The 16,854-nt window shown below is 52.9% G+C and overlaps 1 long non-coding RNA gene across 1 annotated transcript; it reads left to right on the plus strand.

Moving 5' to 3' along the window:
- Positions 1-519: 519 nt before the first annotated feature.
- LOC132013070 (uncharacterized) lies at positions 520-16,575 on the plus strand. The gene is made up of 3 exons (XR_009402867.1): positions 520-1,815; positions 3,186-3,842; positions 15,312-16,575. It is a non-coding gene; the product is annotated as an uncharacterized LOC132013070 (long non-coding RNA).
- The last annotated feature ends 279 nt before the right edge of the window (positions 16,576-16,854 follow it).

Here is a 16,854-nt window from a genome sequence, read left to right on the forward strand (position 1 = left end):
TATCTCCAAGGGGTGACCTGAGACCTAGGTGTCAGGCTGTGGGCGGGGCTCTGGTGCAGAAGCAGCAAACCGAAAATGTGTGGTGAGGAGGATGGTGCATGAGTGTATCAGAGCGAACAGAGCAACTTTGCAAACCCCCAGCAAAGGAAAAGCTGTGGGACATGGCGGTATCTTCGAAGGTGAGTGGTGGCTCACCATGCCTGCCTTTTGAGCTGTACGTGCCATGATTCAGTAACCTGGGCCCTCTCCAGGGGTGGCTGATCGCCGAACGAGCATGGGTCTCTCTGGAGGGGCCCGTGTGAGCCAAAGAACACTCTATCACAGGCCAGACTCGCAGGCTGTGTTTATCGCCCACATTACTCACCATTTTGTTACCTGAAATACATTTAATTCCTATTAATAACGAGCACTGTAGGGCATAGATTTCATCACGAGCATTAAATTACTTTATTGCAGTTTACAAAGCAGCTGCCTGTGATGTATGACGCACCACTGAGGCCGGGGCCTTCCCACACGAGCTGCTCACCTGCGTGTAGATGTTGACCACTGGGTGTGTAGAGTCAGGGGCAACGTGCTCTCTTGCACACTCACGGCAGCACCTGAAGGAACCTGTGGCTGGCTTGGCCAGTCTGTGTGGCGCTGCCGTGTCCCCAGCTGGCGTGACACCTGAGGCCAGAGACAGGAGCCTGCTTTCCCGAGAGTCTTCTATGAACCAGGGGCACAGTGAAGGGCTTTTGGGGCTCTCGTCTCAGTGGACACCAGGGTGCCCCCCCCAGGGAGGGGCTGCATTCCTCATGTCACAGAGGAAGAGAGAGAGGGTCACAGAGGACCTGCCCACGGTGCACGGTGGGGCCCCCCTTAAATCCGGCTGGGCCAGCTTACATGCTGCCTGGCACTTTTGTCACATGCTTGCTTCCGCCTGTCAGAGGACTGGGTCTTCTTTGCCCTCCCTGCCAACCCCGTGGGCCCCTTTAAGATCAGGTCAGATGCTGTTTTTCTGCTGAGAGCCCGCAGGAAGATTACTCATTCCTTTTTATTTTCTTTTGTAATACAGTTTGTATCTTCCATTAATGGCTCAAAGAGGCTCCCCTTGCATTTGTTACCTACCGGCCCCCCTACCCCCGCTCAGTGCAGGGTTAGTAAGAAATGACGTCAGAGCCTATGAGGCTGAGCAGTCAGGGGCCCTGCTGGAAATGCTGTCCTCCCGCCTGCCGGGCACACACACACACACACACACACACACACACACACTGCCTTTGCAAAAACAATTCCCTATTTGGCAAAGGGCAGTGTTTGCCCTGGGATGGGACCTTTCAGCCCCGCGCCAGGCCCTGTTTATTCTGGCACAGAGCACAGGGATGTCCGAGCCCTCTACGCTTGTTGAACTTCCTGGTTTTCTTATCATGCAGCTGGCCCCGCCAGGGAACAGGTGGAAGGCCGACTGGTGCCCAAGGGACCAAGAGAGGATATTGAGAAATGCCACAAATGCCTCTTGGGCCCCCCAAGGGAGAAGGAGCCATGGGCAGGGCCGCTGAGGGGCTGGTGGGGGCAAGGCAGAAGGAGCCGGACAGATTTTATAGGTAAAGCCTTCCCTCTCCTTCACCTGGCCTGAGCCTCTGTTCCCTGCTCCGGAGTTCTCTGCTCTGTTCGGCCAGGTCTCCTCGATTTCTTTGGACAGATCTTGCCTTGGCCAACCTCCACACCTTTGCCTGGGCCGTGCCTCAGAACTTTCTTCCAAGTCTCCCCTGGAAAGCCTAGTTGGTGGGTAGAATAAAAGAATGACCGAATCCTGAATCGTTCCAAGGGTAGGATGGGGTAAGTGAAAGACTGTCTCCCACACTATACTTTTCTGCTCATTTCCCTTCCCCTGGGCTCCCTTGCCCTCGGGGGCTCATCGGGATGTTTGCCCAGGGAGGCCGAAATGAACCCCCAGGAAGCCCTATGGACCCACCGTAGAACTTGTCTCTGCCCCGTCAGGAAGTCACAAGGCACAACAGCTGGAGAATTCTGCAGTAGGAGTCGGGGGTGATGGAGTGGGCGTAGGGGGAGGGATTCCAGGCTCAGGAGTCCGTCAACAAGGGTCAAGTCCTAACTCGCAGCCCTCTAGCTCTAGGACCTGAGGAGGTAGCTCCACACTTCCCCAGCCAGCACAGAATGAGTCCAATGGCAGCTCCTTGCTTGGGAGGTTGAACCACAGTGAAGGGTCAGTGAAGCACCTTGAGCGGGAAAGATGTATTGTGTGAGCCTCTGATGTCACTCAAAGAGGATTTCAGACAAATGGTTGACCTCCCATCGCCTTTGTGCCTTAATCGCGCTGTTCCTTGACTGCCTCCTACGAAGCTCCTTATTTCACAACATATGAGTTTCTGTCCTTCATTGTCTTGGCAGATGAAGGGACTCGGTAAGCTGTGGCCAGGGTCCAAGAACATGCATCCTATAGGTGGCGGGGCAAGGGTTCAATGCTTGGTGGCTTGACTTGAAATTGCTCCTTCCTCTCTGTGACCTCAGCCCCTCGTGCTGACCAGGGGCCCTTGAGCTCTCCTGGCCTTCCTGGGTCTGGGGGCCAAGGCAGGAGAGGCAGCTGTCGACACGCATGAGCTAGAGGGGAGGGCCTCGAGTGCCCTCGTCAGACACCCTTGTTCGCCGCACGCCCTAAATCCCCACCATTACTCATGCTGCTGTGCTTCCTGTTGTGTATAGGCAAGACCCCTGATACAATGCAATCCACCATCTCCCTCCAGTGGCAGGCCGCAGCCGCCAAGGACACACCAACACTTGGTATCTAAGGAAGAGGTCCCAAGCCAGCAAGGTTCTGGTGAGGGGAACAGATTTAGATTGGGTCCCAGGGCGCCACCCTGGGAACTGGGTCCTGCTGTCAAAGGGAGAAAAGGCTTTACCAAGGAAAACAGAGAGAAGGAGAGAATGGTCTTGAGTTCCTCCTATGAGATTTTTTGTACGATGTCTCATTCAGCTCTCTCAACAACCTTGTTGGGGATCGCCTGCTCTGGCTCCCATTTTATAGACGAGGAAACAAAGCACAGAGAAGTTAAGTGATTTGCCCAACGCCACACAGTTAACTCGGCAAAGGCAGGGTTCAATGTAGGCCTGTGATGACTTTCTACTTCTGCCAGGGCATAGTTACTCCTACCGGGGATGTGTTTATGGGAAGGGTTTCTTGTCTTTAGGCAGAGCTAGCTGGCCTGGCTAGAAGAGAGGTTTCCGGAGAGGAACCATTGGCACATCGATCAGGGGTCCGGCTCTGGCAGTTCCAGCTGCCCACCCAGGAGGGTCAGAAGCTGGAGGGGCTTTCACACCATTAGTCATCCCGGGTGAGTGGCAAGCAGACACCCATCGGGAGTGGGTCATAGCGGGGAGCAGGTGAGCGTCACTGAATTACTCATGTCCCCTCACTGGACCCCGTGGGGAACCAAGGTGAGCCAGGACAGCGGCCTGAGCCTGGGGGACCTCTACCAGGAAGATATACTACATTAGAATAAAGTGATTTGGCTCCACGTTGAAGGTCAATTGCAGTCTTTAGAGAAGATGGAGATGAAACTGTAGAGTTCAACAACGAGAAACCTGGAGACAACCATGGGGGCTCTCGTCCCCATCCTTCACACACGTGGATCTGATGGTTTGTGCGGCTGCCTCGTCACGTTTACTGGGTCCAGAGTGCCCCTGGGGTTCCTGGAACTGTTTACCTGTTCTTGCCTTTGGAGGGAAGTGGTGTCACTTGGTTTTCTGGATGCACAAAAGGAAGCTTCAAGAGATTGGCAGATCCAGGCTTACATGTGGTGAGAAGAACGCAGAGAAGGATTCAGACCACAGAGTCCACGTTCTTGGTGAGTACTGTAGACATTGTTGGGAATCTGTGTCTTCTCCCTAGCCTCTTGTCAAAAGTACATCCCCCCAGCCTGGTGAGAAGTTCACTGCCAACAGCAGGTGTAGTGTCTGCATGCTAGTCCATGCAGAGAACCTATGCCATCCTCTCCTGGGGCCGGATGCGTTAGTTGTTTCGAATTTCTCACCGTTACAAGAACGCTGCCAGGAACTGCTTCAGGTTATGGTGATTTCGCAGGGCAATGCTTACTGTGGAGTTGGGGGGCTAGAGAGTGGGGACACTTGGAAGAACTCCTGGAGGCACTGCCCCATGTGGGCGTCTGATGTCACCTACCTCTTTTTGATGCACACATGTGGGGCGTTATTGGGCCCAACTCTTCTTGGTGTCCTCACCAAGCTTCATGAGGCCTGGGTGCCAAGGGCTCTTCATCTGGGCCACTTTTCCTCTATGAAAATTCCCACCCTCTGATTTCTACTCTTTGTTGATGTCTTCAACATGGGAGTACAGACAAACTAGACTGCAGTTAAGGCTGTGTGGTGGGACCACGAGACAGGGAGGGAGCCCACAGATCCTTTTCTGTCTGCAGACGGCCAGGCCTGCCCAGGCTCCTGGACAGAGAACTCGATCCCTCATGAGTGAAAGAAATCAGCCAGATAACAGCAAGACAAGTTTTTCCCCGGTGGAAAACCAGGAGTTCCAGAATAATGAAGCCAATGAAAAGATGGGCTGAGTATGAGCTGGCATGTGTGACCATGTGTGTCCAGCGGCTTGTGCCACTAAAGCTCGGGTAGGGGCCTCCTGGGTGCCAGCCCCAAACTGGGCACTGTGAGGACCAGACACGGTCTCTGCTTGCGAGAGACTGAGGGGTGGAAGGGCCTGGCCCCAGTCGGTGCCTGGACAAAGCTCTCCTTCTCAGCTTTCTGTCGATGAGTTGAGTAACCCTGGACGTCCCCTGTGGGAAATTGTTCTTCCAGCCCCAGCAGAACCTGGAGAGTCCTCCTTTGGGAGAAGTCGGACTTCTCTTAGAACGCCATTTCTCTCCTTTCCAAAGGCAGAAATGTCTCTCTTTCCCATCCTGAAACTCTGTGCTTGACCCATAGGAAGGCATTGGCCTTCTGGCCTGTCTGAGCTGGGGCTCCCTCATTCTGCACCCGGGGGCTGGGTGTTCCTCACCCACCTTCTGGGTGTCAGGCCATGGGTGAACCTAGAAGGAAGGAGGGGTGATGGTACGGAAGTCAGCTATTCCTTCGTGACCCCAGATGAGGCCAGGCTTCTGGGTGGGGCATCGAGGCACCTGAAGGGAGGGAAGCTCAGAACAGGGGAGGGAGGGTAGGGGAGCTGGTCAGCCCCAGGGCTCACAGTCAGGAGTGGGCCTTTTCCTTAGGCAGCATTTGGTGAAAGAGAAACCTGTGCCAAGCCAGCTGCCCTAGGACAAGAGGTTTGCTTGAGGGAAAAAGTATATAGGGGTGTGTGTGTGTGTGTGTGTGTGTGTGTGAAAGAGCTGGGCCACTAGAATTTTCACACTTTAGAGCCCAGGAGATACTGCTAAGGGTCCTGCTCCACAGCACACAAGGCCTGGCCCAGCCAGCGGCACTGGCTCTTAGGCCCCGGCCAAGAGTAGGGACACAATAAATATTGACCCCCTGACAGCCTGGGCTGCTTTCTGTCTCTCACTCAGGGCTGGGGGATGCATGGAGGCCGTTGGGAATCTCACCTTACGCTCAGCAGCAGACTTGAAAGTACACAACCCCCAGGTATGAGGTTGAGGGTCCCCAACTCCTGACAGGACTGGCCTTGGGCAGGTGAGACTCCCTCCAGCTTCCCCAGTGAGCCTCACCTGCTTGGATGGAGCCCTGGCCCCAGGGAGGTGTCCCAAGCAGCTCTGATGGGAGGGAGCTGGGAGAAGCCCGCACTTCCTGCAGGTCTAGCAGAGGCCGGGATGGAGCAGAGTTGAGGCTTTTGTGGGAATGCAGCCTCACAGGACGGTCAGGGGCTACTTCCAGTGAGCAGTCCCTTTCATGCCACAAATATTTACTGAACTCAAGCCAGATGCCTGGTTTTGCCCCCCAGAGAGCTGTTGTGAGGTGACGGGATGTGACGTGGTGGTGGGAAGGGCTCGGGGCGTGTTTGTCCGCCGGAGTCGCACTGCCCTCGGGCCCGCGGCTCATGGGAGGACTCGAGACCGAATGTCTGCAGCAGCAGAGGGACTTGCCTTATCTCCCTCCTCTCCTTGGACCCACTTGGCTATGGAACAGACAGATCTGAGCCTTGCCTATGTGGAAGCCGTGGTGGGAAAGTCCTAGAGCAAAGGACCAGAACTCCAGCTGAGAGCTTTTTGCTTGTAGACAGGCCGCTGAAGGCTCAAGGCTGCTGGCAAGGGTAGAATTGCCCTCTAAAACTTCCTTGATCCTTAAACAATCCTCAAAGAATGGTAGTGTCTTCGTCTTCTTGTCTGGTATTGCCTTTCTCCCCATTCCATCGGCCACTGGGGTCTTTCCTTCACCTTTCTGCCATGGCACAATCCATATTTGAACACCTTCCAAGACAGGGAGCTCAGTACTCTCCAAGCAGCAGGGTAGTCTCAGGAGGTGGCTGTCCTGAGGCTGGGCAGGTGGCAAGGGGCAGCTGGGGCACATGAGAAGGATACGGGCACTCAGGAAACACTGGCATGCTGAGAGAGGCCACAGGAGACAAAGAGACAAGACAGGGCACCCGACCTGAGCCCAGTCGTAGGCTCATCTCCTCACCTCAACAGCTTGAAGGGCCAGTGTCCATAGGACAGATGGACTGATTGTAGACCACCTGTTGCTTTGAGGGATCCACAATCTGAACCCCTGGGGACCCTCGGGGATGGCGAGGGCCAAGCCTCCACAACTCCTCGGCATAGCACACGCCTGGGAGCACATTCGCACACACGCTGGCTGCCCTGGAGGCCAGAGAACAAATGGAAGTCAGATTCACTCTCCCAGAAAGGCCTTCCAGAAAGGAACCAGCAGACCCATAGCTAGCATGCTCCAGGTGCGTACACTGCCCCCTTGAGCATCCATCAGAGACCCTGGCTGTCCTCGCGGGCCAGTGTTGACCAAGCAGCAGAGCTTACTCTCAGCTTCTGGCAGCTTCTAATGAGTAAGGGGAGTGAGTAGATCCAGTTTGGACAAACAGGTGATGGGCCTGAAACACAGTAGGTAAACTGGACTCCAGAGGAGGAATTTGCTCACTGTGCTGCCTGCGGGAGACCAGGAGCACCTGCTCCGGGGAAACGCCGTTTGGCGTTTCTAGTTACGTTCCTGCTCGTTCTTCTATCTGCATATCCAGTAGGAAACAGGTTTTCTAAGGCAGCCGGGCTTGCTCAGCCACCATGAGGGCTTGGTCCTGAGAACATTCCTCAGACTCTTTGGACATCAGGGGTGCTCCGTGGGGCTTGGGAATGGCTTCCTGCCCTGTATGGACAGACAAAGACAAAAGTCATGTGTGTGGTTCAGGGGGCGAGTTTAGACTCCAAAGCTACCTTTAAAGGTCCCTTTATGCCTCCCCCTTACCCCTGACCTCACACTGCTCTGCCTCTCTCTGTTGGCCACGTGATAGGCACCGTGGGAAAGGTGTGAACTTCAAGGTCCTGGAAACTGGGTTCCAGTGGACATTCCCTCACTTACTCATTGGTTGCTGTTGAGCAAGATCACGTGTACAAACATTTTCTGGGTTTGTACCTGGGAATAACAAAAGTGATCAGCCTGAAAGTTGTCAAGGGAGCTGAATGGTTAAGACATGTGAGAGTCCCTGCCGAGCTGGGTGTCTGGACTCTGTAAGTACTCCCTCCAGCATTGCTCGTTCCCTGCTCTTGGCCCAGGGTGGCTTGGGGGCCACTTCCTTCACAGGCAGCCCTGAGTGGGGGTTACGTCCCCCACCCCTGGACCACGCTGAAGCCCCACTCTTTTAAGTCAGAGCATCCACCTGGCCCCATTATTCTGTACCCATACCCGAAGGACCTGATCCTAGCTCTGCAGACAGCCCAAACCTGACATGGTCAGCATACTCCATTGTCTGGCCTTCCTTGGAGGGGTTCTGGTAGCTGCAGATTCCTGGGACTTCAGGATAAGCCTGGAGACCTCTGAGCATGCTCTGCCCACTGGGCAGGGACAACAGGGGTTGCTATTTAAGAGAGACATTGGCCCAGTTCTCTGGTCCTCTTCATGTCAGTCAGTACAACCGAAAACATTTGCAAACATTTTACCAGGGCTGGGCGGAGCCCAGAGGAGGAGAAAACACGCAGCCCACCTTGACTTTGCAATCTCATGAGAGAGATCAGCTGAGCACCCAGAAAACTATCAGAGAACAAGAGCATGTCCTAATAGCAACTTCATGTGCATTTGAGGGCACAGATTGTGAGTCTTCATTTACTCAGCTATTAAAGGGTTTTCACGCCTGGTTTCCCAGGCCCCTGGGGGTTTTTGTGGGCCTCAGGGGATGAGGAAGGGACCGTGGGTAGGGACCCAAGACCCCCCACAGCTTAGCTCCTTAACCAGAATGATCAATACCTACGTTTCCTTTATTGGCAATTAGGGTTAATTTTATTGGAGGGGAAGAAAAGAGTGTGGAAACCACTGGATAAGCTGAATTCTAAGTCTAGAAATTCTGCATCTAGAATTGTTATTTAGAGAAGGAGAATCGAATGCTGTATGTAACTGTACGGGAGGAAGAGAGAGTGTGATGCCTATGGGGAAGGAGACTCAGTCTGTCCCAGGATGATGACTGACCCCTCCCACCATCTGTCTGTCGGGCCGCATGTGCTCCTCTGGGTGGGGTTCCCAAGGCTGTGTTGGTCCCAGAGCTCAAGGAGGAGAAGTTCTTCATGCACCCTTGCCCCGCGCACAAGCTGCCTCTTTACCTGCTATTCCATGGAGGCACACAAGCTGCCTCTTTACCTGCTATTCCATGGAAGACCCAGCAGTGGGTTTTGCTAGAGGGAGAGTCTGCGTTTTATGGTCCATTTTGGAAGGTCTTTATCTCTTCTACTTTGTTCTATCAAAGCAAATGATACTGCCATGAAATGCAATATAAAATGTATAAGGCACCATAGCATAGTTAATATGGCCCATTGATCCGTGCCTACTGTAGGCACTTAATAAGCTCAGGCACACGCTGTCTTTGTCCCTGTGGGGTTGCATGAAGACAAAGGCACTGTTTACTGAAGAACACCTTTGACGGGTCCATCTCCTCGTCTTGGTATCATCTCAGCCATCTTCCAAGAAACCTCAGGAGGCAGGAACTTCTGGTCCTATATTTTAAATGAGGAAACAGGCTCAGAGAGGGTGAGTGATTAGCTGAGGGTGTTGGAGCCTGCATTTGACCCAGGGATGACCCCAAGTCATCTCTGTTTCTGTGATTCCACCCTCATTGTTTCTACACAACCCTTGCCAGGTCTGAGGCTGTGATTAGGAGGGTACTGGGCAACAGGGAAACGGGGATCGGCACTTCTTCCCCCTGACACACACCTCTGCTTTCTGGGGCTTAAAATTCCAGAAGGTTGAGGGAGGAGGTGGGGCACGGAAGAGCCAAGCTCTGGAATCCAGGAAGTGGTCACAGGGTTTAGAAAACCCCAGGCAGTGGGGCCACCACTGGCAGCAGGGACTTGGCCTGGCCGGGGAGGGGCACAGGGGCAGGTCCCAGAGGTCTCGACGACCAAGAGTCAGGCGGCGCCGATCAGCACCCCCTTGAAGGACTGGCTCAGTGAGAGCAGGGCTGGTCAGTGGGTGCATGCATTTCCGTAGGTAAAAGCACAAAAGGGAGTACAGAGAAAACAGATGCCCAAGGTCCTTGAGCGAGTTAGGGGCAAAACCCATCTCTTGCCTGTCTCCTGCATAGTTCCCAGTTCCCAAGATTCCTTGCGCCACACACTGAGCTCTGGAGTCCTTTGGTGCATTACCTGTTCTTGTTATCTCTGCCTTTTGTACGTTACCTGCTCCTTTCTCTGCCTGTTGAAAGCATGCTTGGCTAGGACCATGCTTTCCCTGGTCCTTCCTCCTGCAGCTCCCAGCCTCAACTTTACCCACAAACACTGTCCACTGGGTCCATGGGTGTTTGTACAGTGTCGCCTCATCCGTTGACATCAGGTCCCCACATCCTGAAGACAGGGTGGTGGGAAAGACGAGGTCCCTGAGGGCGAGTTCCGAGACTGAATTCCAACACGGCCATTTGCTCTGGATATGAGCCTAGACCTGACTCCAGGGAACCTCTGTTTTCCGCGTGCCAAATGGGCAGAATGGCCAGCACCCCCCACCCCAGTGAGGGACACAAAGCCCTGGACGGCGCTGCCAGGTGAGACATTTCTGTGACCTTTGCCATGCAGAGCTCTCAAACAGTCCCTCCCCTGCAGAGGAAATGGTTGACTTTTCTTGCTTTCAGGGTGGTCTTATAAAGCCTGAATCTGCTGGCACCTTCCCGCATGGGCCTCAGCGTCCCTTCCCATGTCATCACTGGCTTTGGAGCTCTGGCAACCTCCAATTCCTATAGCCCCAGCACATACTTGGTCAGGCAATTCCCTCCCTTGATAGAGGGTTGGTAGAATAGTGTGTGCACGTGGGTGGGAGAGTAGTGTGTGCACGTGTGGTTCACACATGTGCAATCTGGTGCAGACCAGGCCCCGTGCTGTTCAGCCTGTGACCTGGTTTCCTTCCCAGCTGATGACTTTATCTTGGCATTTGGCTGGAGTCCTCAATGACTTCCCCATTCTGCGGGCTTCCTTCCTCCTTCAGGCACTGTCGGCTCGCCAGACAGGTTTTTTTCCTGGCCAGGTGGCTTTTGCAGGCCAGGAACTGAGCTGGCCCAGCTGGAGCCCAGAATGAGGCCCTGGTCCTCTGCTTTCTTCTAGAGACTTCCCCTTGCACTCTGCTCTGGGTCTGGCTTGACCACGGAGCTACCATAGCTGAGAACCCCTGAGGAGGACGTGAGAACTGTCCTCCCCCATTCCCTGGGCTTGGCCTGGCCCCACACCCCCTGCTCCCAGATCACTGATGGAACTGTAGGTTGAGAAGGCTGTCTCAAAGCGTGGGTCCCAGTCCCTGTTCGGGGGAAGGGGCTCCCCTCTGTGACCACTGTCTGGGAGCTCAAGAAATGGGCCAGAGCAGGACCTACTGTTTCTCTGCATTGCCCAAGCACCAGGCATGGCGCTAAGCCATCCCAGTGATGGTGACATCCGATTGTCACTATAGGAGAGGGGGCCATCAGTGGTCACGTGCTGAAGACAAGATAGTTCCCAGCCAGAGCCCATGCTCTTGCTCCTGCAGCTGTGATTTCATGTGAAAATGGATCATTTAGAAACCGTGCACCAGCACCAGGGAAGTGAAAGTGTCAGGGTCACACTATGTTATAGGAAACCCCCACATCGCTAAGGGGCGCCCCCTGGTGGAAAAGTCCATGTGGAGATACCCAGGCAGTAGCAACGCCCACAGCTCCCCCCTACCCCAATGGCCCACGCTCTGGCTCTGGGCTATAATGCCCAAGCTCAGTGCCCAGCACCAGATGGTTCTCGGTGAAGGCCAGTCCCCTTGACCTTCTGCCCCAGGAGCTCCGTCCCACTCCCTAGATCAGCGGAGCCTAGAGTCATTCCATTGAATGTGATGAGCCACCTTCTAGCACTGGGAGCTGAAGAGCTGGGTAGGATAAGAACCACAAATGTGGAGTCAGGTATCAGGGTTTGGGCTCTGGCTCTGGCATTCCACATTTAAGTCTATGTGGACAAATGGCTTCATATCCCTGGGCCTCTATGTTCTCATTACGTGTTGTCATTCCTACAGCAGAGAGGCTCCTTAATGCCAAGTAAGATATAGTTATATGCTACATGAAGGCAATTAAAACGTTTTTAAAAGTACAATGAGAGATCTCATTATCACCATCATCACTGCCGAAGGACCTCAAGTGAAATCTACAAAGATACAAAGTCCAGGGTGCAGAGACGAGCCTGCAGCCGGCCCTCCATCAACATTGGTTCTCTTCCTTCCTACCCCTGCTGGACCTCCTCATGTGGGTGGGTAGGCAAATGCCTGCCTGGTGACCCCTAAAAGAAAAATTAAGACCTGACATGCTGCTCCGGGCCTCCTAGAATCATTCCTAACTGCTAGCCAGTCTTGTCCATTGGCTTGGGATCTCCGGGGCTCCAGCTGGCTGCCTCCCTGCCAGGTCAGGAGGTGTGGGCTCAGGCCACCCTGTGGGTCACCCGGTTCAGCTCTGCCTCTGGGTCCTCTGGCATGGTGACGTCTGCTGTAGGCAGTGTCCCAGAAAGTTCTGGGTCCCAAAACAAATAGGTACCCTCCAGCAAGCCCTCTGTTGCACTCGGCATCTTTCTGAAGACTTGTCTTTATTTTCCTCTTATCCCTCCAGTTCCTCATACAAATCATGGCCTAACTTGAAATCCAGGCTCTGGCTCTGTGTGTGTGTGTGGCGAGGGGGCTGGCGCACCTGCTTTTCTTATCAAGATCTAGAATCCCTTTTCAGGTAGACGTTCACGTAGAGGTGCTATGGGCTGCTGGTTGTTTGGTTTGGATATGTGTGCCGTGGCAAACACGGGCTTCCTATTCTTGGAACCTGGTGTGTTTGCAGAAGTTCCCAGGGGACTGGATTTGGAATTGTCATTGCTTTTGCCCTGATATGAAGGAGCTGTCTTGAGGGTAATGCTCCATTTTTGTTTGCTCAAGTCACTTGAGCTCCATTGTCCCTGATGCCCCCTGCCTTTGTGAGGTTGGACAGTCTGGGGTGGGTTAGGCACCTGGGGGGACCAAGGCAAGGTCTGCGTTCAAGGAGAGTCTCCTGGGTCTGTCTGAGTTAGCCATGTGCAGATGGACCATGCCAACAAGAAGTGCCACCTGCATCCGACAATCTGTGGCTCAGGGACTTTGGGGGTTTTCTCTGGGGCCTGAGGCTTCACGGATGGGGAGAGGTGGTAGGGGAGTCAGGGAGGGAGCTCCTGCATGTATCCGGCAGGGAATCCTGGACTGGAATTTGTAAGGAGACTTCTAAGTGAAGGCACCATTTGCAGAAATAGCATCGAGTTTAGGGAGCTAGGAGGGACAGAAGGCAACAGGGGTTGGCCATTGTGGGAGGTGTTACCACCCCAGGGTCCAAGTTCTGGGTTCAAAGCTAGAGATATGGAAGGAGGCTGCCCTTCAGAAGCTGGAACTCCCAGGGGCACAGCCAGTCCTGGAACAAGACAAAAGAGGGCAAGCAGGATCCCCTGACCTCTCTCTCCCTGCCACTTTCCAGAACCCTGCCAAGGCTTCCTAGTGCAAATCCAGATGGGAGCCAGGGGACAGGAGCCTGGGGCAAGTGCTCCACAGAGAGCATCTTCCCAAGGCACAGAACAGGACAAGGGCAAGAGGATGCAAGGGACAAGAAGAGTTATCGACACACAAAGCTCTGGGCAGGAGTTAGGTGACAGGGCTCCAACCCCAGCTTGGCCATTCATTCATGTGATTTTTTTTTTTTTTAAAGATTCCATTTATTTATTTGACAGAGAGAGATCACAAGTAGGCAGAGAGGCAGGCAGAGAGAGAGAGAAGGAAGCAGACTCCCCGCTGAGCAGAGAGCCCGATGCGGGACTCGATCCCAGGACCCCGAGATCACGACCCGAGCCGAAGGCAGCGGCCTAACCCACTGAGCCACCCAGGTGCCCCATTCATGTGATTTTTTTAGGCAGGTGGTTCTGCCATGCTTGGTCTCAGCTGCCTCCTCTGGGGATGGGGTGTTGGAGTAGGTCAGAGATTCTCGGAACTTATTACACCTACTGTTTGTGGCACATGGGACAATTTTAGTAGATCCCAGCCTCTGTCTGAATAGCCCCCCCCTCCCCTCTGCATGATGGGAACAATGGAGGTGACTTCTGGGCCACCTCTCTCCATCGTGTGGTTCACCATGTGGAGCACTTATAGTTGAACCTGAACATTTATAGTTCAACCTGTAGTTGAACCTGAACCTGTATGGGTGGCGGGGAGTTTATCTGTGAGTCTAGCCCAGGGATGGCTTGGGTCTGGGGTGAGGTGAGGTCAAGTGTCATGCCAAGAAGGGGAAAATAGGGGCACCTGGGTGGCTCAGTGGGTTAAAGCCTCTGCCTTTGGCTCAGGTCATGATCCCAGGGTCCTGGGATCGAGCACCACATCGGGCTCTCTGCTCGGCAGGGAGCCTGCTTCCTCCTCTCTCTCTGCCTGCCTCTCTGCCTACTTGTGATCTCTCTCCCTCTGTCAAATAAATAAATAAAATCTTAAAAAAAAAAAAAAAGAAGGGGAAAATATTACGGGCTTCTGTTTAGGGTGGGGATATGAAGTTCCTTATAGAACACTTTACTGGCGTTTTGTTTGTTTGTTTGTTAAAGTAAGTCTATTTAAGAAAAGTGTGAGTGTGGACAGAGCGTGTGAACGTGGAAGGTCTCATGATGGTGGTGGTCATGGTGCTGGGCAAAGTGATCTTGTTGTGACAGAAATTTAAGGAGGAAATAATACAAATTCGACACAAACTCTTACAGAAAATGAAAGCACTCGTTTTCAGTTCATGCTCTGAGGCCAGCATTACTTTGATATAAAAACTAGACAGAGACACTACAAGAAAAGAAGACTTCAGACTTATCTCCTGTGAATGTAAATACGAAAGTTTTCATTGAATTTAATTCAACAACATAAGAAAAAAAAAATCTACCATGACCCAATGAGTCATCACAGAAATGCAAGGTAGTGTAATATTAGAAAATCAGTCAATGAAATTCATCATATTAACTGACTAAATAGGACAAGGATGGGATCCTGTCATAAGGTGAAGAAAATACACATGACAAAAATCCAGCCCCTGTTCATGATAAAGACTCTCAGGGAACTAGGAACAGAGAGGAAGGCCCCCAATCAGACAAAAAGCATCTCCAGAAAAGCTAGAGCTAAAATCATACTCAGTGGCAAAAGACTACGTGCTATGCCTCCACAAATGAGCCCCCCAAAATGGGTAAAGTGTTCAAACAAAGAGGTCACCAAAAAAGCTATACGGATGGCAAATCAGCACAGGAAAAGGGGTGCAATTTCATACGTCATTCAGAAAATGTACATGTAAGCCACAAAATACTACTATGCCTCTAAGAGCAACTCTCTCTTCAGGCTTGTTCTGTTGCGTTGTTGAATGTCTGCCCCACAAGAGACGCTTGGCTACCTCTCATTTAGCCCAGAAGACACATCTCCTTCCCACACCTCTAGCTGAGATCTTAGCTTTGCTCAGAAACCTCCACATCCTGCTTCACTTTTTATTTCAGCATCGTCAGGAGTGAAAGGAGAATCATCGATGTATGGAAACATCACAGTCTTTGCAGCAAGGGGAAGCAGAGCACAGTGTTGGGAAAAGTCTAAGAGACCCTATAGAGAAACTGGGCTCCAGACCTACTTCTCTGCACTAACTTCCAGGACACCTATTCTGACCCCGGTCTTTTGTCCATATTCCCCACCAGGTGCCGCCTCTCCGAGCAATGAGACCCTCCAGCACGCATCTGCCTCTCCAGCACCCTGGGGCCTCCACAACCACATTTGGTCCTTCCCCAGGTTGCACCAACCCCGCCTTTCCAGTGCGTGTGCTCTGCGCCCCCACCTCCCTGCACATCTCTCATGTGCACTTTTGCCAATGTCTCCTCCCGGGGTCTGTGATGAGCTCCCCCTGAGAGCTCCCCCTGAGAGCCCACCCTTCCCAGCTCCTCCCATTGGGGGACACTCACATAGGTCTCTGGTCAGGTACCACTTCTTCCAGGAAGGCTCCCTGGCTGACCGTCTGAGGATAGGAATGTTGGACCTAGGCTGGGGATGCTGTGTCCCAGCAAGCCTATATGGGCCACCAAGACCCCAGCAAGGGTGAGTCGGGGCTGGAGCTCAGGATGACACCCAGTGTTTCCCTGCTAGAGATGGTTTATTATAAGATGTTCAGGCATACACAGTAACAGAGAGAGCAATTTACTTATTTATTTATTTTTGAGACAGTGAGCACGAGTGGGGGAGGGGCAGAAGGAGAGGGAGAATCTTAAACAGGCACCACACCCAGCACAGAGCCCAATACAAGGCTCGACCTTGCCTTCCTGAGATCAGGACCTGAGCTGAAACCAAGAGTCAGACCCTTAACTGACTGAGCCACCCAGACGACCCAGAGAGAGCAATTTAAAACAAACGGTCTGCACCTGTCACTCAGTTTTAACAATTATCCACTGGGTCCAGCCCCAGCTTCCACCACTCATGGGGTCTTTTCCCCTATACATAGCTCAGTACACACCTCTCAAAGAATGAGGCTCTCGTTCAAAATTCTCAATGCTTAGTCTGCAAAATGGGAACAAGGTACCTGTTGGAGCACCCCATAGGCTAGGTGCAAAGATGGTGTGAAATGTCTTGGCACCCTAACCAGGGCCAGGGCATACATTGCTCGGTGCCTAGGTCATGCTCAGCTTTTCATAGTGAAAACCTCCTGGGTACCTTTCCTTCTTACAGTTGACAGATTGAGGGCACCTAAAAGGTCAGTTGGTTACGTGGTTAAGTGCCTGGGTGGCCCAGTTGGTTAAACATCTGCTTTGGCTCAGGTTGTGATCCCAGGGTCCTGGGGTAGAGCCCATGTGGGGCTCCCTGCTTAGCAGAGAGTCTGCTTTTCCCTCTCCCTCTGCCCCTCTGGTTGTGCTCTCTGTGTCTCTCTCTCAAAAATAAATAAATAAAATCTTTAAAAAGAAAAGAGTTGGCAGATTGACTCCGGTCTCAAGACCACCAAATCTTACACAACTGAGTTAGAACCTACATACTTTCTCTTCCTTACAAAAAAATCCTAAACATTAGGTGCAAAGCCCATTTGCTTCCATATTTGCAAAACAGAGTATTTCAAGTTTACATTCAGCTGGGTTTGGGAATATGGTGTGATGGAGTGCGGAGGGCAGGGAACTGAGGCCCGCTGGGAATGCAGGCTCAGCTCTGCCCCTCAGTTGTCCGGTGACCACAGATAAGACCGGCCCCTCCCTATCCCCCAGT

The sequence above is a fragment of the Mustela nigripes genome, chromosome 3, assembly GCF_022355385.1.
Source record: "Mustela nigripes isolate SB6536 chromosome 3, MUSNIG.SB6536, whole genome shotgun sequence".
Taxonomy (NCBI): domain Eukaryota; kingdom Metazoa; phylum Chordata; class Mammalia; order Carnivora; family Mustelidae; genus Mustela; species Mustela nigripes.